This window comes from Mus pahari, chromosome 2, assembly GCF_900095145.1.
Source record: "Mus pahari chromosome 2, PAHARI_EIJ_v1.1, whole genome shotgun sequence".
Classification (NCBI taxonomy): domain Eukaryota; kingdom Metazoa; phylum Chordata; class Mammalia; order Rodentia; family Muridae; genus Mus; species Mus pahari.
The window spans coordinates 10,670,345-10,695,354 of NC_034591.1; positions in this window are offsets into that span (position 1 = coordinate 10,670,345).

A 25,010-nucleotide genomic window follows, 5' to 3' on the forward strand; every position below is an offset into this window, starting at 1 on the left:
TAGTTAATGATCAACAGGAAACGGAGACATGAGGTCAGAGATCACATGACCACGGTCTGCTGCTCATTGGAAAGCAGCTTGGAGCTAGAAGATGCTCTTTCCTGTCTCATAAGAAATGAGTCAGGGCACAGAAGAGAAAAAACAAATCTGGGGAAACAAAGGAAAAAAGATCTACTGAACCTGTTAGTAGCTGTGCAGAATTTATAAAAGGTGCCTTTAATAAGTATTTTGTTTAATAATGCAAACATATATTTGGTTATTTTTTTGTTTGATTTTTCTGATGCTCTGGATTGAAAGATAATGAAAGGCATATATATCTGCAGAGCTTTATATTATTTACCTCAGTTTTACTGTCCAAAATATTTGCAATAGAAATTACAACCAAATTTTTTTAATTAGCCAAATAGTTGCCAAACTTATATATAGATTTACAAATAATGACATGAATATGTAAATAGCATCAATATCCTCCTACCTGTGGATGTCAACACTGTAGATTTGGGATTTGGACCATGTTTTCTGTTCCAGACTCTGAATTATATTAATCTTTCAATAATAACAGTAATAATAAGAAAAATGATAATAGTAATAATAATAATGATGATAAGTAATTTTCAAACCCTATGTGGTGGTTTGAATATGCTTAGCCCATGCAGTGGCACTACTAGGAGATATGGCCTTGTTGGAGTACGGTGTAGTCTTGTTGGAGGAAGNGAGATCCCTGTGGGTGTGGGCTTTGGGACCCTCTTCCTAGCTGCCTGGAAATCAGCCTTCTCCTGATTGCCTATGGAGTAACATGTGGAACTCTCAGCATCTCCTGTGCCATGCCTGCCTGGATGCTACCCTGTACCCGCCTTGATGATAATGGGCTGAAAGTCTGAACATGTGAGCCAGCCTTAATTAACATCTGTTATAAAAGTTGCTTTGGTCGTGGTGTCTGTTCACAGCAATGGAAAACCTAAAACCCTTTATATATTCCCTTTCATCAAGTTGTTTTTTTTTCAGTGATCTTTTTGATTCACAATCTGTGCAATAACCCAGTTAAGAGTCCTGGTCGGAGCTCTCCCTGTATGTCTGTCTTCTGTCTTTAACTCCTGTTACTTGTGGTTTAAGATTTAGGAGAGCTTTGTTCCTAGCATTTCAATGATTTTCCAGGAATGGCCCTTTTCTCCCTTACAGCACCGTGTGATGACTCCTCTGTCAGACCCTGTCCTGTCTGCCCCAATGTGCTTTGGCTCTAATCCTCCAGTTACTGGTCTTTCTTTCTTTCTTCTAAGAAAAGTATGCAAAAATTGTGTTATGAAAAATTATAGGAAGCCATAATTCCAGCTTAAGCTCATGTACTGGAGCTCAAAATCGAGGATAAAAATCAGTTTCAGTCACAAAATTAAGACTAAGTTGCCATCTGACCCTCCTAAGATCTGGAAAATGGATACGTAATAAATAATTTTTTAAAAATCAGGAAAACTGAAAAAGGGTCAAATTTTCAAAACTGACAACACCTGTTCCCACTGCTTGATTTTGGATGCTTTACTTCTTACTAAAACAACTTGGATGAACCAGGCTGAAGAGATGTGACATTAGCCGACCATCTTCGTTCTATTTATGAACTCTTGACTTTGTTTTCTACTGCTGTTCACAGAGTATCTGATGAGAGAATTTCAGCAGGAAAGGCTGACTCACCTACCCTCATCGGTTTTCTCAGCACTGTGACCAAATATCTGACCAAGAGCAACTCAAGGCTGGAAGAGTTCATTTTGTTTCAAAGTTTGAAATGACTCAAATCTGTCACTGTGGGCACAGCATGGTGGCAGGAGTTTGACATGATGGATTGCATTGTGTCCGCAGTCAAGGCAGAGGTGAATAGTAATGCAGAGCTACTTCCTCCTTGAAATGATGCTGTACACACTGTGGTATACAGGCCTCATATAAGCCATTCTGGGAGCACCTCACAGGCATCCATAGGTGGATCTCCCAAGTGACTGATTCCAAGCCCAGTCGGGCTGAGGGTAAAAACTACCATCAGAATTTGTTCAACTTAGGGTTTTCTTGTCTGGTTTTAGTTAGGATCTTATCATATTGCCCAGGCTAACCTCAATTTCCCAGCCTCCCAAGAGTTAGGTCCTCGGGTACACACCACTATACTTGGCAATCCATTCTTTTTCTGTAGTTCTATCTCCCTCTACTCACCCTGAAGGAATGATGGGGCTCCAGTAACTGACTTAATTAATTCCATTTTGGCCTTTCTCTGGCTCTGTTTTGTCTCTTTAAAATATTTTCTTTCCTAAATAACTCCCTTATGAAGTTACCTTGGATTCTAGGAATGTCAGGACTGATTGTTAAACATCTTTATAGCTGGGAATTAAGCCTGGAAGGACAAATAACCACATAATGATATCACATACCCAAGTGGGAGCAATTAATGTCTAATGGAAACAGAGGCTGCTCCTATCATAAAGCCAGCACATTAGCGAGGCGGCTTTGTCCCTCTCAAATCTTAACAGCAGTAGAGCTTTCTCCAGAATCTGGTTTAGCACCAGAACAGTGACCATGATTGACTAGACCACCAGCCTCACTTTTAAACCAGCTGGTCTGTCAGCTAACCACAGGCACATGTGCAGGGATACCCACCTGCTACTAAGACCATCGCTGCTGCTTCCATTTCACTTGCATGATACGTTTCTTGCATTTTATCAACTTGACAAAGACCCAGTTGTACCTCAGAAGAGGAATTCTCTGTTAAGGAATTGACATCACCAGATTGGCCCATGAACCTTTGTGGGGCATTTTCTTAATTGATGTGATAGGACCAATTAATTGATGTGATAAGCCAAGGCATAGCTCAACCTGGGCATTTACATCCTGGGTGGCTGTGCCTGGATTAAAAAAAAAAAAAAAATCTATCTGAGAACTATCCAATTAAGTGGAATCTCTCGAGGGTCTCTTTTTCAGTTCCTGTCACATAAATTCTTTCCTGTGTCAATATGCTTTGGGTCCATGTCTTAGCAGAACACGAGAGACAAAGGGCATCCCTAAGGAACCTCAGGCTTACTGAGCTCCCTGAAAACACACCTAAGGTCACTAAGTGTCAGCATCTACTCTTCCCAGTTAAGCTGCCTTGAATAAAACTTTCTTACTCCACACCTTTAGTCATCAGTCTGGGATGCGTAGACAAGTTCAGTCCACTGGGGTACCCTGTGCTGGAATTTTAGTCATAGCATCATGGTAACAACTTTACAGAGAAAGAGAATTTTGAAATTATTTCTATTTTGTTCTCCTGGTTTGGTTTGGTTTGGTTTGGTTTGGTTTGGTTTGAGACAATGTCTCACACTGTAATCTAAGCTGGAGCTCATTGTATAGCTAAAAAGGGCCTCAAACTGACCACAATCTTCACACCACAGCCTCCCGACTGCTTAGATTATAGGTGTGAACCCATACCTGGTGATCAATCTGTTTCATACTCTTTGATTCTGTTTTATCCATTCTTTCACCGTCTATAAAATTCAACTCCTGCTCATGCCATAAGAAGACTGATTTTGCTTTATAGAATAAAGCCTTACCCAATTCAAAAGTGTAAAAATGAAACCAACTAAGATCTTTAAACTGAACTAGCTATAATTATTATTATTGTTGTTATCATTATGATGATGATGATGATCCTTGGTAAATAAGCGAAAGGGATCACTCTGCTTGAATGTTTTTTTCCTTGAATATTGTCACGCTTAACTGTAAAGGGGCCATAAGAAGCAAGACTCCCTACAGGAAATATCACACTGTGAGTGAAAATGACCCACCCAAAGGGCATCATCTCTGGCTCTGGAGGAAAACGGCCATCTCCCATCTCCTGGAAACGGGGCTCACAGCTGACACTGAAGTGTGTATTTTTTCTATCTTCCACCCTTCTATTTGGTGTGAGAATGCTTTGGGCCTGGTGAGAATTTCTCTTTCTCCAGTTATGGCCAAAACTATAAGTAAATGTGTCCGTTCATTTCCAATTACACCATGTTGTCTCTTAATGAGAGTGAGCATTTAGATGAGATAGCAAACCAGGGCAAGAGACTCTGGTAAGAGTGTGCAAGACCCTGGAGAAAGCTTCCTGTGTCACCACGTAGATGTGACCCTCCCAGAGTTTCTGCTGCCAGTTCATCAACATTGGTCACAAGTGGGAATGCAGTTCTTGCAACAGAAAGACCCTGTGTTCTTCCTGGCACATCCTTTCCTTCCTTTAGCCAGCACCCATGGCCTTTTGCCATCATTGACAAAATGGAAAAGTGACTAGTTTGGAGTCAGACTCAGAGCTCCTCTCCCTGGTGAACTCCTGCTGGCGGTAGACAGCCAGCCTGTTTTTTGTTTTGTTTTCCAATTTGTGGTTTTTGGCCCATTTGTGGTTTCTCTTTTGTTTTCTGGAGTTGTCTTTTGAACAAAAAGTGGTGCTCCTTTCCAACTCTTTGGCAAGGCAATTAAGATGCTTTATGATTTGTTTTTCAATTTGGGAGGATGTCTTAAGAGTCAGAGAAAAACAGATGGAGCTCAGTGCTGTGGTTTGCTTGGGAACAGAAAGCCCCGACTCAGTGTGGAGTTCCGTAGAAGCATTTTGATTATGACTTAGTAAGAGGTGACTTTCCACAGCCATCCGGCATGGCACCCAGTGTGCATGAAGTGCATCCTGAATCCATGCAGTGCATGAAGTGCATCCTGAATCCATGCAGTGCATGAAGTGCATCTTGAATCCATGCAGCTGCTTTTCCAGGGGTAACTGGCTAGTGCACCCATGAACACTTCTCCTCTGCCCTTTGAGCTCTTGTTCTTTCCTGGTGAATTCACATTTTCTTTCTGTAAGACATATATGCTGTAGCATTCATACATACATACATACATACATACATACATACATACATGTATACATACACACACACACACACACACACACAATTGGTATGTCTGTTTAGTTTTGGTTGGGTTTGAGGAGGGGTTGTTGTTGTTTTGTTTTTGAAACAGCGTCTGTCTATGTAGCCCTAGCTGTCATGAATTTTGCTTTGTAGACCAGGCTGGCCTCAAATTCAGAGATTCACCTTCTTCTGTCTTCCGAGAACTAGTAGTGAAGTTACATCTCCACATCCAGTAGTTTGAATTGTTGGATTAAAGCTTTTGGACATTTGTCTACTTTAGCTTTTCTGTAAAGATAGAAAAAAAAAGATAGCCTATTATTCAAATTTACTCAGAAAATTATTTTATAGTCAATCATGGCTAGAATGCAGATATAAAAAAATCAGATTGTTTGGAACTGAAAAAAAAAAGATAAAAAGTTTAAGAAGCTCTTTAAAAATGTCCCTTTTCAGAACTGGCTGGCCATTCATATAGCTCATGAATCTTAAGGTTTAACAATGTAAGTGAGTAGCCTCGGTTTATTTCAATTTGTCTTTAATTTAGGTTTAATCATGTGTCTATAGACCTGTACTTTTATCATCCTGTTATTTTTTCTTATAACTTAAATCCACTGAGCCTCAGAGCCACTCACAAGCTAGCTAATACAGAAAGCATCTCCTCAACAGAGGCCCCCAAAAAGTGTAAGAGAGGATACACCACACTACTCCTGGCTCAATTAAGTGTGTTTCATAATTGTTGACAACAAAAATTTGCTTTCATTGACAATCAAGAGATACATAATATTGTAAGTTTGAGAAAAACCAATTTAGAGGGAAAGTAAGTACCAGAAATAAGGACTTTACTTAAAGTACACTTTTATCTAATATAAGCCAGTCCTTTAGAGGAAATAAGCTTTAAGCAGTAAAGCTCTGAGCTGTTTAAAGGTCATAATTGTCTATCAATTTAATTCTATAATTTATAAAAGGGCAACTCATTTCATATTTCAGTTATGAACAAGTCACCATCTATTGCCTTAGAGATTCATTTTTTCTATCTAGAAAGACCTGTTAATAAAGATGGTTTTGGATAGAGTTAATAACTTCAACTTACTTATTAACAAGAAAAGCTTAGTCGTCTGTCCTGATGCCAGCAGGTTTTCAATGAAGGTCCACAGACCGGTCCCTTTCTGAAATGGGTCGGCTGAAGTTTCCCCTGGATGGGCTTCCTTTAGGTTCTTAGAAATGTGGTATTTTGGATGTTTTTGCAGTTAAACTTGACAAGATTTTGAACTAAAAATCTCAAGCAGTTCACATACCAAATACAGTACATTTTTAGTGACTGTACAATGCACAGGTATGAGTGATGTCCCTCCTGTGTCTGAATATAAAATCAAAGTTAATCCACAAAAACTTGGAAATCCATAAATGAGACTCTGCACTAACTAGAGACAAATTGAATTTTAAGGAGATGTTATGAGAATCTTTAAAGTCAAGAAATATGACTTTATTTCAGTTTTTGTTTTTGTTAGTTTTGGTTTTTTTGTTTGTTTGGTTGGGGTTTTTTGTTTGCTTGGCTTTGATTTTTGTTGTTGTTATTGTTTTTGTTTCCTAATTTTAAAAAGGATGGGATAAGACCTCGGGCCCCCTTTCCGGGCTCAGAGCTGGAACTCTACCTGGCTTAGAACCTGTGCAGGCCCTGAGTGTGCTTCCATGTCTCTGTGAGCTAGTTCCTCTGTGCTTCAGTCCTGTCCTGTCTGGAAGACACTGTTGCCTTGGTGTCAGCATTCCTGCAGGCTGCTACACACTTCCTTCTGCCTCTTCTCCAGAGCTTCCTAAGCCCCGAGGCAAGGGGTCTGATGAAGGCATCTCATTTAGGGCCGAGTGTTCCAAGTTCTTTCACTCTCGGCACACCATCCAGCTGTGGGTACTGCACTAGAATCCTCTGCAAGAGGAAGGTTCTCTAATGATGGCTGAGCAAGTCATTGAACCAAGGATGCAGCAGGATGTTGTCCAATCATTTTATTTTACTAAGTTCCTTTAGCAGAACAATAGCATTTGGCTTTACCCTAGCTTTATCTAGTCTCAGGGTTTTGGCTACCCAAGCATTGTCTGGCATGGATCCTATCTCATAGAGCAAGCCTTAAATCAAATCAGACAGTGGATGGATCCACTGGCATATCATGCAGGCCGGTCATCACTGTAGAATGAATGGTTAGTAGCTGGGTTGATGTTTGCCTTTCTGCTCTGGTAGCAAGCAAAGTACCTTACAGATCATGAAGGTGCTAATTAGACACCAGCATGACTTCTCCAGTATGTAGGTGTTGTCTTTAGCAATAGGGCTTTACTGTCTAGATTAACTAATATTTCTTAAAATATTGATCTGTGCTTAGTAAAATTTACAAAATAGCATGCTTTAAATTACAAGTTTGTATATAAAGATAATATATTCTTTTTATTGTTTTTTGTAGTTTAAATTCCCTAACAAAATTAAAATTTACTTTTTAAATGAATAATGATTAATCTATAACAATCTCAATGAGCTACTGTTCTTTTGCAATTGTATATTTTATACATACAAGCTTTTTTTTTACATTTAAAGAAGCATGACAGTGCTAATATAATACTATCATGATTGTTGTCTTGACAGTCTATAAAAATAACTGAAGATGAGTTGCTAAGTTATGACCATCTCTGTGTACATCCTGACAGTCACGTGTGTTAGCACAAACAACAGTGTTATAACACAGTAAGGAATCGTTGGGGTTTATTCATCTTCATTTCAAAGCAATTGTAAAAGTAATGTTTTAATGTAGAGCATATAAAGCTGTCAATTTCCAGGTTTCCTCAAGCATACTGTTCATAAACACCCGAAACCTAGGTTGTATCACAAAACACATTCAAAACGTGATCATTAATGTATATATGTTCTTACTTCTTAATCAACAAATAAGCAATAGTTCTTACCACCCACGTTCTGTTAGTGGTGTCATGTGATGAGCCTAAGGAATTCTAGAGGTTCTTTCTCTAGGTACAGAACGGACACAAATGCTGTCTATTTATTAGACGCTCTTCTTGAAACTATGTATAATTAAAATACCAGATCAGTTAACTTGTGGAGAAAAATAACTCAGAACTTTGCTATAGACGTTATAACTTACATTGAATGTATGTGTGCATGTTCATTGTGCCTGAGAGCATGTGTGTGCATGCGTGCATGGGTAAGTTCTCTGGTGGAAGTCTTGATTTTTCCAAGACTTTTACCATGAAGGGGTTAAATTTTATCAGGTGATTTCTCAGCGTGTAACGAGAGGGCCGTGTGTGTTTTGGTTTTCATTTTGTTTTGTTTTGTTTGAGTTGCTATATCTAGTGGATTACGTTGGTGGATTTCTGTGTGTTGAAGCATCTCTGCATCCCTGGGATGAAGCCTACATGATCATGATGAATGATCGTTTTGATGTGTTCTTGGATTCGGTTTGTGAGGATTTTATTGAGTTTTTTTGCATTGACATTCATAAGCAAAACTGGTCTGAAGTTCCTTTTCCTTGTTGAGTCTTTGTGTGGTTTAGGTGTAAGTGCAATTGTGGCTTCATAGACCGAATTGGGTAGTGTTCTTTCTGTTTCTATTTTGTGGAATAGTTTGAAGAGGTCCTCTTTGAAGGTCTGATAGAATCCTACACTAAACTCATCTGGTCCTGGGCTTTGTTTGGTGGGGAGACTTCTAATACTGCTTCTATTTCTTTGGGGGTTAAGGAACTGTTAGACCATTTATCTGATCCTGATTTAATTTTGGTACATAGTGTCTGTCTAGAAAATTGTCCATTTCATCCAAATTTTCTAGTATTGTTGAGTATGGTCTATTGTAGTAGGGACTCATGATTTTTTTCTGTTTATTCTGTTGTATTTCTCCCTTTTAATTTCTGATTTTGTTAATGTAGATACTGTCTTTGTGCCTTCTGGTTAGTCTGGCTAAGAGTTTATCTATTTTGTTGATTTTTCTCAAAGAACTAGCTCCTGGCTTTGATGATTCTTTGTATAGTTCTTCTGTTTCTACTTGGTTATTTCAGCTCTACCTTGGATTATTTCCTGCTGTCTACTCCTCTTGGGTGTATTTGCTTCTTTTTGTTCTAGAGCTTTCAGGTGTGCTGTTAACCTGCTAGTGTATGCTCACTCCAGTTTCTTTTTACAGGCACTCAGAGCTACCAGTTTTCCTCTTAGCACTGCTTTCATTGTGTTCCATTCATTTGGGTACGTTGTGCCTTCATTTTCATTGAATTATAAAAAGTCCCAGTTATGCTTGGTGTTGGAAAAGGCCTCAATTGTGATCTTGAGTGTATCAGAGCTCCACTGATCCTGGGTGTGTCCGATCTCCTGGGAGTCGAGCTTCCTCTATGATCCTCATTGTTTCAGAGCACCTGGGAGTTGGGCTCCTGCTGGGTGCTGTGGGAGTGGGTGCAGAGCCAGTGCCCCAGGTCTGCTCTGGGTGCAGGTTCAAACTGTGATCCTGGACATGTTAGAGCATCTGGAAGTCGGGCTCCCTCTGGCTGTTGTAGGAGTGGGTGCAGAGCTAGCATCCTGGGCCTGCTCTGGTTACAGGTTCAGACCAGACAAAACCTGTGCCACTGGCTAGGCAGGTGTTCCTTTGTCCCTTGATCCCAGGGGTTCCAGTTACTCAGGGTGTTGGGGCAGATGTTGTGGCCTTTCATCTTTTCTATATGTGACCCATTGTTATGGGAGAGGATGAAACAGATTCAAATTTTCTTGCCCCAATTTTGACCAGAACAGTAAATAAATTTCTTGTTGTATGTTTCTCTTAATATTTCTAGTATTTGGATTCAATATGGCCTGAGCATCTGATAACACATTAGGAGTATTTAATTGCTAAGAATATGTAATTTTGTTTAACTTCCTTCTTTATTACTGAAATAGATAATTTGAAGATCTGTAAAAACAAACATTATTGGAAAATATAAATAATTCCTATAGCAGCTAGTTTTATTTTCTCAAATGAAATACTCCATGAGAAACATTTACAGTTTAGGAATTAGGAAAGGGAAAGCAAGTTTTCCATCTATATTCAATGTGTCAAAGAAATAGGATGTGTGAACTAAAGTTCCCCAGGGGGTGGGGTGGGGGGGCCGTAAGGGCCACATGGACTGATTCTACAGGGCTGATTGGTAGATTCAAAATGTCCTGGTTGTATTGCTGTCCCTTGAAAGGCTCTGTCAGAGCCCAACCAATGAAGATGCTGATGTTTGCAGCCAACCATCAAACTGAACACAGCAGGGGGGGGCAGGAGAGGAGGGGAGGCAATGGAGGAGTTAGGAGAATGACTGAAGGAGCTGAAGGGGTTTGAAACCACATAGAAGAACAGCAATATCAACCAACCAGACCCCTACCCCCACCCCCACACAGAGCTCCTAAGGACTAAACCACCAACCAAAGAGTATACATGGAGGGACCCATGGTCCCAGCTACATGTGTAGCAGAGGATTGCCTTATCTGGCATCAATGGGAGGGGAGCCCTGTGGTCTTGTGGAGGTTTGATGACCCACAGGTGAATGCTAGGGTACTGAGGCATGAGTGGGTGGGCAAGTGGAGGAGCACGTTCACAGAGGTAGGTAGGAGGGGGTAAGGAATGGGGGTGGTGTGGAGGGGAAACTTGGAAGGAGGATAACATTTGAAATGTAAATAAATAAAATAACCAAGAAAAAAGAAGAAAAACAAACAAACAAACAAAAACAAAATGCCCTTGTGGTGCAGAGTTAAAGTGCTGAGGATCTGAAGATAAATTACTTTGAGCTATCTGAGCCCCCAGTAGCCATCCATTGTCCACAAATCTTGTTTCATGTAACAGCCTAGTAACTACTAGGTGAATCTCTTTGAAATGTACTGACAGACCACTAGCTTTGACGAATTCAAAGTCATGAATGTCTTCAGACAACCTGTGAGGCCTATGGGAGACATCACTCCACTTTGCTATAAGCAGTTTTCTGGATGTATTTCAAAAGAACCTTGATTTTTACTTTCATCTGTTTTGTTTGTATTACATTCTCATGAAACTGTTACCACAAGGAACATGAGATTTTCAGTATTCTGAGTCTATCTGATTCCTGGGCACATACAGTTAGCTCAAAATAAACTACCACTTATTCTCTTTGAGGTGAGTGCTATGTTTTGGAATGACAGATTTTGACCCCTGAATGTAGGACAACATGGTAGACCCACTCACCAGTCTAGTCATCTGGATTAGCACATTTACCAGCACAAGCTCCTTGAACCCATCCGTCCTATCTGTTGAGAAGTCTCAAGGCTGCAGCTTGAAAGACAACCAATGTTGCCAAGGTATATTATATTAGACAGGGACTAGAAGAGAACACAACTGCCTTCATTGAGAGAGTCATAGAAGCATTTAGACGGTGCACTTCTGTGGATTCCAAGTCTCAGGAAGCAAAGGCAGCAGTGGTCATGTCTTTTATTAACCAGTCTGCTCCAGATATTAGCAGAAAAATTCAGAGTCTCGGAGAAGAGTCTCAAGGTTTTCATGGTAGTGGCAGAAAAGGCTTTTTAAACAATGGGGATAGTGCTGAGGAAGAACGGGTAAGGACCAAGAATTGGGAGAATCAGAACCTATCTAATACCATGTTAGCAGCAACGGACAAGCCAGATGATCTGAGGAGACGCCTCAAACAGCTGACTAAAGATGAAGGTAAGGGAGGATCTAGAAAGGGGGATACCTACCCACAGCAAGGCAGAAACCAATGTGCCTGTTGTAAAGAAGAGGGCCACTGGGTCAAAGAATGTCCCAAGAAGGGAAAGGTAACAGAAAGAGTACCAGATATGACAATTAAGGAAAACAGTGACTAGGGAGAATGAGGCTCGGTTCCCATCCCCAAGCCCAGGGTAACCCTTAAGGTGGAGGGGAAGCCCACCCAATTTATGGTGGACACAGGAGCCCAGCACTCAATCTTTCTACAAGTAGCTTTAACCTTGTCCACAAAGACATCTTGGGTACAGGAAACTACAGGGATTAAACAATGTATGCATGGACACTGGAAGAAAAGTGGACCTTGGTATGGCTCGAGTTTCCCACTCCTTTAATGTAATCCCTAACTGTCCAGACCCACTGTTGGGGCATGATTTATTAACCAAGATAGGGGTGCAGATTCATTTAACCCCTGAAGGTACCAAAGTATTAAATGGAACAGGACATCCCATTCTAGTGCTGACTATGGGACTAACTAATGAATACAGATTTCTCAAGACTCCCTGAGAGCCAAGCCATGACATCAAAGTCTGGCTTTGGCAATTCCCTTCTTCATGAGCTGAAATAGGTGGGGTGGGACTAGCCAAACTCCAACCCCTGTGTTTGTTGAGATTAAACCAGGGGCAGATCAAGTGCAGGTCCCTCAGTACCCCATGTCTGAGGAAGCCCATTAAGGGATCATTCCTCACCTCAGTTGACTATTAGATCTAGAGGTCTTTCATGTCTGCCAGTCATGCTGGCATACATACCCCTCTTACCTGATCCACAAGCCTAATATCGATGACTACCGTCAAGTGCAAGATCTGAGAGAAGTCAACAAATAGGTGATGGACATTCATCCCACAGTCTCTAACCCATATACGCTGTTGAGTTCTCTACCTCCAGACCCTCTTCTTATATAGTACTGGACTTAAAAGATGCTTGTTTTCTTTAGTCCCACAAAAATTTTCAAAGGGTACAATCCTGACAAAGGAATTAACGGACAACTAACCTGACCCAACTCCTCCAAGGCTTCAAGAAATCTCCAACCATCTTTGGTGAGGCCTTGCACGAGGACTTGGGTGAGTTTCTCTTCCTGAACTCACAAATAACACTTTTACAATATGTAGATGGATTGCTCATCACAGCTAGCACACAGGAAGTAGGCCTGAAATGCACTGAACAACTTATACAGAACCTAGGGAAATTAAGGTACCAAGCATTGACCAAGAAGTCCCAGATTTGCAAAAAGGAGATAGAATATTAGGGCTATATCTTCAGAGGAGGTAAGAGATGGCTATCCCAAGCCAGAAAAGAAATAGTTCTGAAAATCTCCTTCCTAAAAATGCAAAGGAAGTGATAGAATTCCTGGGATGGTAGGCTTCAGTTCCTATGGGTCCCTGGGATTGGCAATTTGGTCAAGCCACTATATAAAGGCCCCAAGGAACAGCCAGGCTTCACATGAACTGAGAGCCATCAGATGGCTCTGGTTGCACTGAAACAATCCCTACTGTCAGCCCCTGGCTTAGGGCTGCCAGATGTAACTAAGCAATCCCATCTGTTCATAGATGAACATAAAGAAATACCCAAAGAGGTCCTAACCCAACATCTGGGACTGTGGTGGTGCCCAATAGCTTATCTGTCCAAAAAGCTTGATCCAGTAGCTTCAGGCTGACCACCCTGCCTTCAAATGGTCTTCACAGTGGCTCTCCTGGTAAGGGAATTTATTGTTCCAGCAATTGCTCCCAAAGCAGAGGCAGCAACCTCAGGCAGCCCATTCAGCCAGTTTTTATACAGTTTTCAGAGGTAGAAGAGAGCAACAGCCACTAGGCACAAAGTGATTGTTAGAACAGCGTGACTTTTAACTCATTGATCCTTAGGGGATGAGGTGGCAAGGACTTCCCTTGTCTGTAGGTGGCCAACAGTCCATCTGCCCTGTGGTTTTCCTCAGGAATGTAATCCAGGAAGGATAGGGTTCCTACATGCTCCATCAACCTCCTCTCCCTTCCAGGAAGAGAGGGGTCTTTATACTCTGGGGTCTGGTGGAATTCTCTAAATACCCGGAGCTGACCTCTTCACAGCCAAGGGATGGTTTGAATCATGGTTTAATAATTTCCCCTGGTTGACTACCCTGATTTCTACCCTGCTTGATTCCTTACTCATACTCTTGTTGCTATTAAGCTTTAGTCCCTGTATATTAAACAGAGTAATGCAGTTTATCAAAGAAAGAGTAGGGACAATAAGGCTCATGGTACTTAGATCCCGATTTATAGAACTAACACCTGAAGGACAGGAGAAACAGCATGAAATTATCCCCCTGACCCTGTTGGGAGGCCCATGATAAGGCCTCCTCAGGACATAGAAGAAAGTGGAAATTGTAAAGCCCAACCGACACCATTTTTGAAGAAACTACATTTTATGAGAGACCAGGAGCTAAACTCCAATTCCAGAAAGAAAGTCACAAAGTTTACCTGAACCAACATCCTATGACAACCCCCACCCTGACAGCCAGGCCATAATAGCAGGATCAATGTACATAGAGATAACCTAAGACGTCCAGCAGAGAATAGATAATTAAGCCATCTTGTTTGTCAGGTGGTTTTGCCCCTATGTTCTATTCCTGCAGATTATGCCACAAATGCAATTTCAAAAATATTAATTTGCTGACCTGTATGGAAATTCCCCCAAGCTTGCTGTAACCTCAATAAAACCCCACACCCCTAGAGGGGCTTTCACTCTGACTAGCTGCAACAGGGACAGTGGGAGACTTTGCTCTCAAGCTCATAATAAAGACCCTTATGTGTTTGCATTGAATTGGCACTTTGGTGGTCTTTGGGGTCCCTGTAACTTGGCCATAACAATCACAAATGTCCTTAAGATGACCCCAGTATGGTGGAAGTGTTGAGAAAATACCCCATGTACTACATAATCTATAGGGAAGCCCAAAGAATGGTTCCTGGATTGTAGGAATATCTTTGGCTTAGTTGGAAAAAGAAAATAAGAGTTGGTAGATCACCTGGAGTCTTGAGCCCACCTATGTTTCTCTAAACAAGCTAAATAACCCCGAGACAGAATAGACAGAGTATCTTGGGGTGGGACTTGAGGGAGCCACTGACAAAAGCCAGGCAGACTTCTGACCCAAAACACAGAGCCCTGGAAATCATGGAGTACCTTGCTCCTTTAAGGCAAAGATGGGAAACAAGAGTTTAAAGAGGAAGAAATATTTGTAGAAAATTGTTATTGTGCATGTGACCTGGTCTTGTGCTATAGTGTCATTTTAATCTGAAAGTGCAACTGAACTATAATTGTGGTCTTGTGAGGCCTACCAGAGAGATTACCCCAACCATAAAGATAGCAATGTTTTCCTCTAGGGGGAACATTTGAAAGCCCTAAATTGATTTTTTTTCTTGTTGACATAGTTTTCTTTCTTCTTTCTTTCCTTCCTTCCTTCCTTCCTTCCTTCCTTCCTTCCTTCCTTCCTTCCTTCCTTCCTTCCTTCCTTTCTTCCATTATTTTTTGTTTTTGTTTGTTTGTTTGTTTTGTTTTATAATCTGAAAATATTAGTCAATGGAATCAAAGGTCATGAATGGGCACCATGTTTTAATTGGTACCAAAAGAAACATAATAAAGTTAATAAATTTTTAAAAATCTAGTAACATTTAGAAACTACATATAGGTTAAAAAAGAGGTGTGTAAAATTAAGAAGAGGGACTAAAGAGATGGGTCAGTGTGTAAGAACATTTTCCTCCAAGCATGAGGACCTGAGTTCAAATCCCAAGCACCATAGGAAAGGTCAGACATAGTTATGTGTGCCTGTAACCACAACATCAGTGGGACCTAGGAACTCAAAAGCCAAATGTAGCCGATGTGACGAGCCCCTTACACAATGAAAGACCCTGCCGCAAGCTAGTGAGGCAGAACAATAGAGGAAGATACTCAAGGTCCTGCTTTGACTTCTGCATGTGCACATGCAGTACACACATTTGCACACACATGTAAAACACACTATATATTACAACTACATCACATACACTGAATAATCAAGTAAGATATCTTAGAAGTTGTCTCAGAACTAAAGATAGGGTCTGAGAGTTCTGATTTTTCTTAGCACACACTCTCACCCATGTTTTCCTGACCTTGCCTTGTCTTCCATTATAATCCCCAAAGAATACCAAGTTCTGTTTCAAAACAGAATATTAGCAAATCCCCTTTTAGGCTACAGGAAACGGTGATCTGTTACCTACACTCACTGGGCAGAAACTGCTGAAATCTTTGGATGTGGTGTCTCCTAAGGGATATCAGGGTCTCCAAGGCTTGAGAATAAACTGATACCTTATTGACTTATAACACAGGATGCTTCTTAAACCCTCCGTATATAATGGCGTGTCCCTCTGCATGTTAGCTCTTAAACAAGTAAAGATAATAATACAAATTTTCATCCTTTCGTTTTCTGTTTTCACTGGGCCTTCCTTGCATATCAGAAGTACAGAAATGTATACTTTTCTACAAACAAATACATATAGTCTGATTTACAGTAATAATATATGGCCTTGGTCACTGTTTTAATATAACTCTTTTTTTGTATGCATGTCATTTTGAGTGAAAAACAAGCATGAGCCAATACTAAATCTGCTTCTTATAATTCCTGAAAGGAATTAAATGAGTTAGTACCCAAGGGTGCTCCCCTTCTCTGAGGAGAAGAGGAGGGGCAATGGGGGAGGGACTTATAAGAGTGGGGCTGGAAGGAGAGTGCACAGGAGGGCCATGATCAGATATAAAGTGAATAAAAAAGAAATAGAAATTTAAAAATCAGGCAAAAAATGTGTAGACACTTCATTTTACATTATAAACCAGCTGTGTGCTAAAATTACTATCTTTGGCATGCCTAAGTTTTATGTGTATGGTGGACATAAATATTTTTAGGGTGAGGTTAGAGACCCTACCCATACTTTGGCCCCCAACTCTAGTTTGCAATTTGAAATAGGGTATACACCCCCATACTTTGACCCCCAACTCTGGAAGCTGTTAGAGATAAGAAGTACCTCTGAAACTTTTCGGCCCCTTCTTGGGGCTTCCTGAGAGATCAGAGGATTAGTCTAGAACCTGGCCCCACAGCCAGTTTCCAGCCATGTCTTGTTTCCCTCTGCCACAATTCCTTTTATTTGTATATAATGCGCAGGGACAGTGGAAAGACGATCTTGGTTCCTAACTACCCATGCCATTTTCTCCCTTGCCCTTCTCCATATCCTTTCATCTTTCTTTTTTCCTCTTCCAAAAAACATAGGCTACCCTAATGCATATTTTACTGAGATATTCCAGCCTAAAAAGCAAAACCTACTTTACAGATCCTAGAGAGAACATTTCAGAATTGTGTGTTTAACTTTGCATGGTAATAAAGGTCAGAAAGATAGGCATGGACATTTAGTAGGGGAAATCAAAGAGGCCTAAGAGGAAGAAGAGATAGTAGAATATAGGGGGCATTGTTTTAGTTAGGGTTTTAGCGCTGTGAACAGACACCGTGAACAAGGCAACTCTTATAAAGGACAACATTTAGTTGGGTCTCGCTTACAGGTTCAGAAGTTCAGTCTATTATCATCAAAGTGGGAACATGGCAGTGTCCGGGCAGCCCAGGAGGGCCTGATTTTGTATCTTCATCTAAAGGAAGCAAAGAGCAGACTGTCCTCAGGCAAGTAGGAAAAGGGTCTCAAAGTCCACCCCATTTCCTTCAACGAGGCCATATCTCCTCCAACAAGGCCACACCTCTTACTACTGCCACTCTCTGTGCCAAAAATATCCAAACCAACACAGACATGAATGTGGGTTTGGAATATTAGAATTAGAAATGCTAGTTTAAACAGAGAAGGGCTGGAAGAGAAGCCAAAAGGAAGAGGGTGGTTGAGGAGAAAAAAATGACCAAAACTAATGGCATGAAAATCCACGTGGAAGCCTGCTCTCTTATTGCTTTATTAAAAGCTATAATGAAAGGAAAGAGAACTTGAATGGAAAGACCCCCACAGGAGGAAAAGTGACAAACAAACTGTTAGCACGTTTGAACATGAAATTTGGAGAGCTAGCATGTAGTTCTCTGGCCAATTGCTTTTCATATCTGGCTCTAAAATAAATTCCATCCCCTTCAAGGAGGTAGCTGGCTTTGTGCATCCATAGGAAGGAGCATGTTCTGATTAAGCATCCTTTCAGCTACTTAGTCCATCTTTATTTTGTTTTTGAGTCATGTTTTTGAGTCAGTTTTACCATCTGTTAAAGTTTTCTTGCTATGAAGAGATACCATGATCATGGTAACTCTTAAAAAGCAAAACTTTTATTTAGAGCTGTCTTACATTTCAGAGGTTTAGTCAATATTTGTCATGGCAGGAAGCATGGTGGCATGTAGGCAGACATGTTGCTTGAGAGGTAACTGAGAGTCCTATACTGGTCAGTGGGGAACAGGAAAAGAAAAGACACACTAGGTCTGGCTTGAACTTTTGACACCTCAAAGCCCACACCCCAGTGATACACTTCCTCCAATAATGCCCCACCTACTCCATCAAAGACACACCTACTCCATCAAAGACACACCTACTCTATCAAGGCCATACCTCCTAATAGTGCCACTCCTTATGAGCATTTGGGGCCACTTTCATTCAAACTACACAGCATCTTACAGGTTTGATTATCATTTAGATGTTCTCTATGAAATTTATTTTATGTTCACATGACAATTACATATTAAGATTTTAAAAATGCTACCCACTCATCACTATTCTCTTAGAATCTGTCTTTCAACACTACACTCATGGTCTTGAGATTACAAGAAGGTCTCTTGTCAATGCTTACTGAGTGAACTGGATACCACAAAACAAACAAACAAACAAACAAACAAAAAACTAGATGTAGGGAATGACGTACTTATATTCATATAGTCTCTAATGTTATGTGAAAGTCAACTGAAGACATAGGTTTTAAAGTTTCTAGTCCAAGGGCATTTCTAATGAAACATGACAGCTTGAAGCCCATATACATGACTAGATATTCAAATAGTACTGTTACCACATGCTTGGAACAAAATATTTTGTTACCTGAAATAAACTGAAAAATGTCATTAACTGCGTTAAACTTTATTATAATATTCAATCACCTTTATAGGTGTCAAAAATTATGTATAACAGTAAAGTGAAGGAGGTAGTTAACATAACAATATTGCCCATTACATATTTAGTGAACAAGTTTATTACTGTAATACCCAGATATTAAAATTTCAATAAGAAATTGTAATAAATATGAATTATGTTGTGCAAAAATGAACACAGCAGGTCAAATACTGCCATCTTTATGAATCAAAGTATTTATAGAACACATATAGTATGCATTTTTAGAACTAGAGAGAATATCACATAATCTAGCATGAACCTACATTTTTTTTTCTGAAGACAGGCATAAAATCTGCCCAAGAGACAAGAGAGATGACTCAGTGGTTAAGAGTATTGCTACTCTTCCAGATGACCTGAGTTTGATTCCTAGCCCTGACATGACAACAGTCTGAAACTACAGTTCCAGAGAATCTGAGTCATCTGGCTTCCACAGACATCAGGCATGCATGTGGTTCAATTCCCAGCAACCACACAGAGACTCACAACCATCTATAATGGGATCCAATGTCCTCCTCTTCTGATGTGTCTGATGACGTCGACCATGTACTCACATACATAAAATAAATAAATAGATAAATATAAAACAAAATGTCAATATTCTCTCTGTCACTGGTGTGCCCCTTTTAAGAAATGAGTTTTATTCATTGAGAAAAGGAAGAGACTCTGGTGTTTAAATCTCCTCTTTGAGGGGGAAGGGAAAGCTATTCTGAGATGCTAGCGTTTACAAGAAGAAAGTGGGTGGGAGATCCCCGTGATGGGGTGGGGTATTTCTCTAAAGTTTCTCCTTTCTTTTGGAATGGACCCAGCTCTGATCCCGAGACCTCCAGAGGCCAGGTTCCTTTTTAGGCAAATGTCACTGTTGTGGAACTCATCTCATGCGAATTGAATGGGGGAGAGTTTTCACAGATGCCTGTATTGACAATTTAGAATATTGGGTGAAAGGGGTGTGTGTGGAAAGGCTGGGGAAGAGACTAGTAGGAAAGGGTGAGGTGGCCCTTTCTGCAGCTTCCATGCTGTATGGCAAAGCAGACCCAAGCAGAGGCTGTGACATCTTTCTCAAAACTTATTCTCATGATGGCTCATGTATGACACAGTCTGGAGACATTGGGAGGAGATACATTTTTCCCTCCTTTCACAGTGTTCTGCAGTAGGCTCCCCAGCCTGCACAGCCTCAAGCTGAATAAACCTTCATATTTTATATACTTTCTGATCTATCATATCATTACAGAAGAAAACTGATTCTTTCTAGTGTTATTTTCAATAAGCACTAAGGGCCTGGAGACAAAATTCAAATCATGAATCTTTGACCAAAGCTCATAGATCTACTTTTAGGTATCTGGAAAACTCTTTATTCTATAACAGTTATTCTTGTTTTAGTTTGTGAAAAGATCAAATAATAGTGAATTAGATAGAATTCGGTGACTAAGAAACATTTGGCAGAAGGATAAATCACTTTCTAATTTACATATGCAAAATACTGCCTAAAAATTAAAACCCCTTGAGATTTCATAACATTTTTGCTAGGAGAAAAAGTGATAATCAAGAGAAATAAAAACTATTTGGAAACTCTCTGATGTGTATATATTTTTATTAAATCTCTATTCACAAGATTGTTGAGAAACATGAAACTTGTATTTAATTTGAAAGACAGGAAATTTTGGAGAAGAGATTTTGTATCATGACAAATTCATAAAATTACCATGTATATCAATGTACTATTATAAAGATTATTAATTCACTTTGAATGTTAGATAATGGTTAACGTTTTTCATGGAGACTTTGGGACACTGTAGATTGGAACTGTACCAATGATAATTGTCCAGGAATTATTCTTGAGCGTTATTAGTGTATTTTCATTTGTTTTTATAAATGTGTTCAGTGACTCCATGATGTTTGCTCACAAAACTTTGAGAACAATCACAAATAACAAAAATTCCAACAAAACTATGATAAATGATATTTATTTATGGAGACAAACTCATTTTCCAAAGTGCACTTTAGATGTTTATTTCATTAGCAGAAGGTTAAAATGAAATTGAATTTAGAATATGAGTAAGAAAAATCTCAAAGAGGGTGGCAAAATATAAATGTTCATGAACTCAGTCACTATTTGAAGGAATACTGAAGTCAGATGAACATACAAATAATAATGCAAGAGTCAAAAAGAAGAAGAAAAAGCAAATAAATATATGCAGAATGGCTTTTGAGATTTTCATTCTGTGTTTATGTAAATATTTTCAAGTTCATGTCAGGTGGCTTTGAAAATAGCATTTTTTCTAAAAGTGATTCTGGCTACTGATCTTCGTCTTATCTCATCAGAGTATGGCCTTTTTCTGTTTTCCCACACTGTATAATCCACCAGTTTCCTGTAGTAATTTAAGAATTTACTTACTGGTGTGTTCCATATCAATAGGACAGACACTGCCTTTGAAATTAACTTCTGTCTCCCAGAATTCATCCTCACATAAAGAAACGTATCACCAACAGCTTTTGGACTCCTCCATATGTTCTGTGTTCTAACAGTTGCCAAACCTTTCTGAGTCTCATTGCACACACATGAAAATGGGCACATTTTTAAGGCCAGAACTGACTGAACTAATCATTAAATTGAGGTTATGTCATTAAACATATTTTGGAAACTATAATATTCCATATAAACATAGGTTCTTATACAACCTATTTTTTTAGACTCATTCCAGTCTATAAAGTATGCCACTTAAGTTAAAAATATATACACTAAATAATTTTCCAAGGCTCTAATTTGACTTATGGTACATTGACAATTAAGGCCTTATTGACAGCAATTAGGGATCAACAAAGTATATTTAATACAAGAGGCTTGCATTCCAACCAGTGGGTAACTATATAGATCTCGTACTTTTGGCAGTGACAAGAATACTTGACCAACTCTACCCTGGGCTGCCACTCTAAGTGGTTTGCATTCTTCACACAGATCTTCACCCAAACAAAACCAGATTCCCAGTTTTGATGCAGTAAAGAATTTTAAGGTGAACCCGTGAGAACCGGTATGAAATGGAGATGAAGTTTATAAAATACATCAAGGAAAGTACTAAGGAAAGAGCAGAGCACACCAGGAGCATATGTGCGGACCTCTCCAAGAGGAGCTGAAGTAGAGATGAGGACTGGGAAGCTGACTTGCGTTGTTCTCAATCACGATCCAGTGCCGAGAGTGTAACTTACAATAAGGTCTAAAAACGAAAGAGGTTATGTTTGTAAACAAAGGTATAAGGTACATTTTTGAGGTGTTATTGTGGCTTTGGGGATGAGAGGAAAGTGCTAGAAAGTCAACATTTTGTATGATTTTGGCCCTCAGTAAGCAGTCTGTTCTTTGGCTCTGTAAACATTTTGCTCTATCAGTGTGCTACCTGAATTGCACCTACACCAACAAAAAAGACAGGTAGATTCTTGGAAGAAACTCCTTTCCCTTCCAATGCTTTCCTTCCCATAATGGCATGTTTTTCTTGCCATTTTCTCCTATCTCAGGAATAAAAATATTTTAAACAAAAAAAAAATCTGAATAAGACTTACTTGGTGAGATTAATTTTCATAAAATTTCTGAAATGTATTTATTAAAGAAGTCAGGTGTAGTCTCCATGGAAGCCTACAAGAGACAGATAATAAACATAACACACCACATTCTTGCTAAGTCTTCTAGGAGGAAGTTTTAAAGTGGGCAGCGTATGGGGAGGATGACCATCTCTGTGGTTGGCAAACCCTCTTAGAGGAACTGATGAAATCAAGACATTTGAGTTGGCTCATATTTGGTAGTACTGTTAATCCAAGGACTCTAGATGCTGAAGCAAGAGGACAACAAGTATGAGCGCAACTGGACCCCTTATTGTTACAAAACCAAGGCACTTTTAAAGTACAGATGCAAACATAGCAAAAAACAAGTAAAACAAGATTGTTGAGTGGTGGAAACTTACTGTGAAAACATCAAAATGGAGCCTGAGTTTGGAGCCAATACTTACAAAGTGAAAGCAATTTCAAAATGATTTTATGTCCTATATGAAGACTGTGATGACCCACTTGTCAACTACATTTCTTACTGTAAATAATATAGTAGAAAGGGAGAGAGCAAGATCTGAATTTTATTACTATCAGCCAACCTCAAAGTCTAGGAGCTTGGTAGAATATAAAGGGAAATCTACATGTAGACAAATTGGATCTCAATAAGATATCCAAAAATGAAACTGGTCACAATTAGGAAATTTTAACAAGCATGATCCAGAAATCCCAAGCTGATATGGCAAAATACAATATCCTTAAACCCTTCAGCTACAGTCCAGGACTCTTGGATCTAAGTCTTTGACCAAAACTGAAGTTTGATCAACCAGGATTGCCCTTATGTACATGGCAGAGATGGCATTATGAGAAATTATATGCACAGCAACTCTTGTTAAAGTCTATAAACTGTACCTTGACCAGTCTGGACTACATCCCTTCTCATGATAAAACTCCATGCTAAGAACTGCATACGGTGAAACTGACTCTAAGCAGACATCATTTCTTCATACTGGAGACTCCACCTCACGCTCCTTAGGATACCAGCAGTATGCTAGCTGGGGCCCAAACCTCTAATCTCCTGTAGTTACCTTATGAGGCTGTTCTATTTGTATCTAAATGGTGATAACAGAGCCTGTCACCATACTTCCCTGCTACCATACTGTCCTAGGCACTACTGCTAGATAATACATCTAGATTTAGTGACAAACATGACACTTCTGAAGTACATGCTAAAAGACACAATGTGAGCTATGGATAGGGAAGCAATATAGCAGATACACATAATATGATATGAAAACATCATTTTTGTGCCAGGGTTCAATATTTCTAGAACTATCAGAAAATTTTATTAACTGTTCTCTAATCTATGATCCTTAACATTTTAGTATGACTACATTGAATGCAAAAAGTTAATGTAGTATTTAATCAATACTTGATAGCTGAGTATACTAATTGTCATCTAAATGCTTGAAACACAATAACTATAACACCAAAGCAATAACTCCAGTCCATCTCAAAATTGTTACCAGTTATTGACATGTTACATTGTAGAATATTGAACTTATTTTACAATGGATAGAAAGACACCATGAAATTTGGGGCACCTCTAAATGTATATATGATACTGGGAGTTTGAGCTAAATTTACATAGCATAATAAAAATAATCTATTGTTGTGAGGGGAAATGTGGGTTACTAATATTGTAAACGATTGTTTACTTTGAGAGCCATTGAACGTGTAACCATTCATTTAATCTCTAGTTAAGTCATCTCATACAACATAAAAGCTCTTTTTCCTCTGCAGCTCAAGGCTAGCTAAGTGCAGCATGTACTTAGCATTCCCATAAGACTCAATGGCTCCTCTATTGCTTTTATTGGACCCATTTATACATGATTATTGCAGTGATTAATTGCCCCTTACTTCCTCTTTGTTCAGTTAAGAATGTTTGCCCAGCTGTTCAAATATTTTATAAGCTCACCAAGAACATAGGCTCATAAATTACCCTTTGCAAAACTAGTGTTTACTACAACCAGCTAAGTCAAATAGACCAGCACACTTACCTATGTTACAAGTAGAAACCTGTTAAAATAATGCCCTGAGAATGACCAAGAATGTTGCCACAGCCTTTAACCTTTTCCACATAGAACTTCTGACTTCCAGCAGGCATGGGCAACATAATGAGAGAGAGAGAAGCAGAGAGGCAGAGAGGAGACCAGGAACCACTGTATACTCCCAGTTCTGGACTTTGCCCTGCCTCTTTCTGGCAGCGTGCTAGTGGAGCCCAGGTGCCCCTGGGAGAGAGGAAGACTGCAGTACAACAGGCCCTGGTCATTATTATGTTTGGTGGTCTGAGTCATCTTGCCATCCCTGAACTACTCTCTGAAATGTTTTATTCTGACATTCACTCTACACTACTAAATCTTTCTTACCTATATCTAGTTTATGATATGATTACAATGGATTATTTTAAGCTTGTGTTGTCAAGTTTAAAATGGAGGAAGACTAATTCTGCACATTAAGATTGTATCAGGGGTGGGAGTCACTGTTAAATTTAGTCACAGGTGCATTGACACTATTCTCTGTTGCTCTGTCTCTGTCTTTGTCTCAATGTCTCTGTCTCACTCTCCTCTTGCTCACATGCTCTCTCTCTCTCTCTCTCTCTCTCTCTCCCCCCCCCCGTGTGTGTGTGTGTGTGTGTGTGTGTGTGTGTGTGTGTGTTCGTGTGTG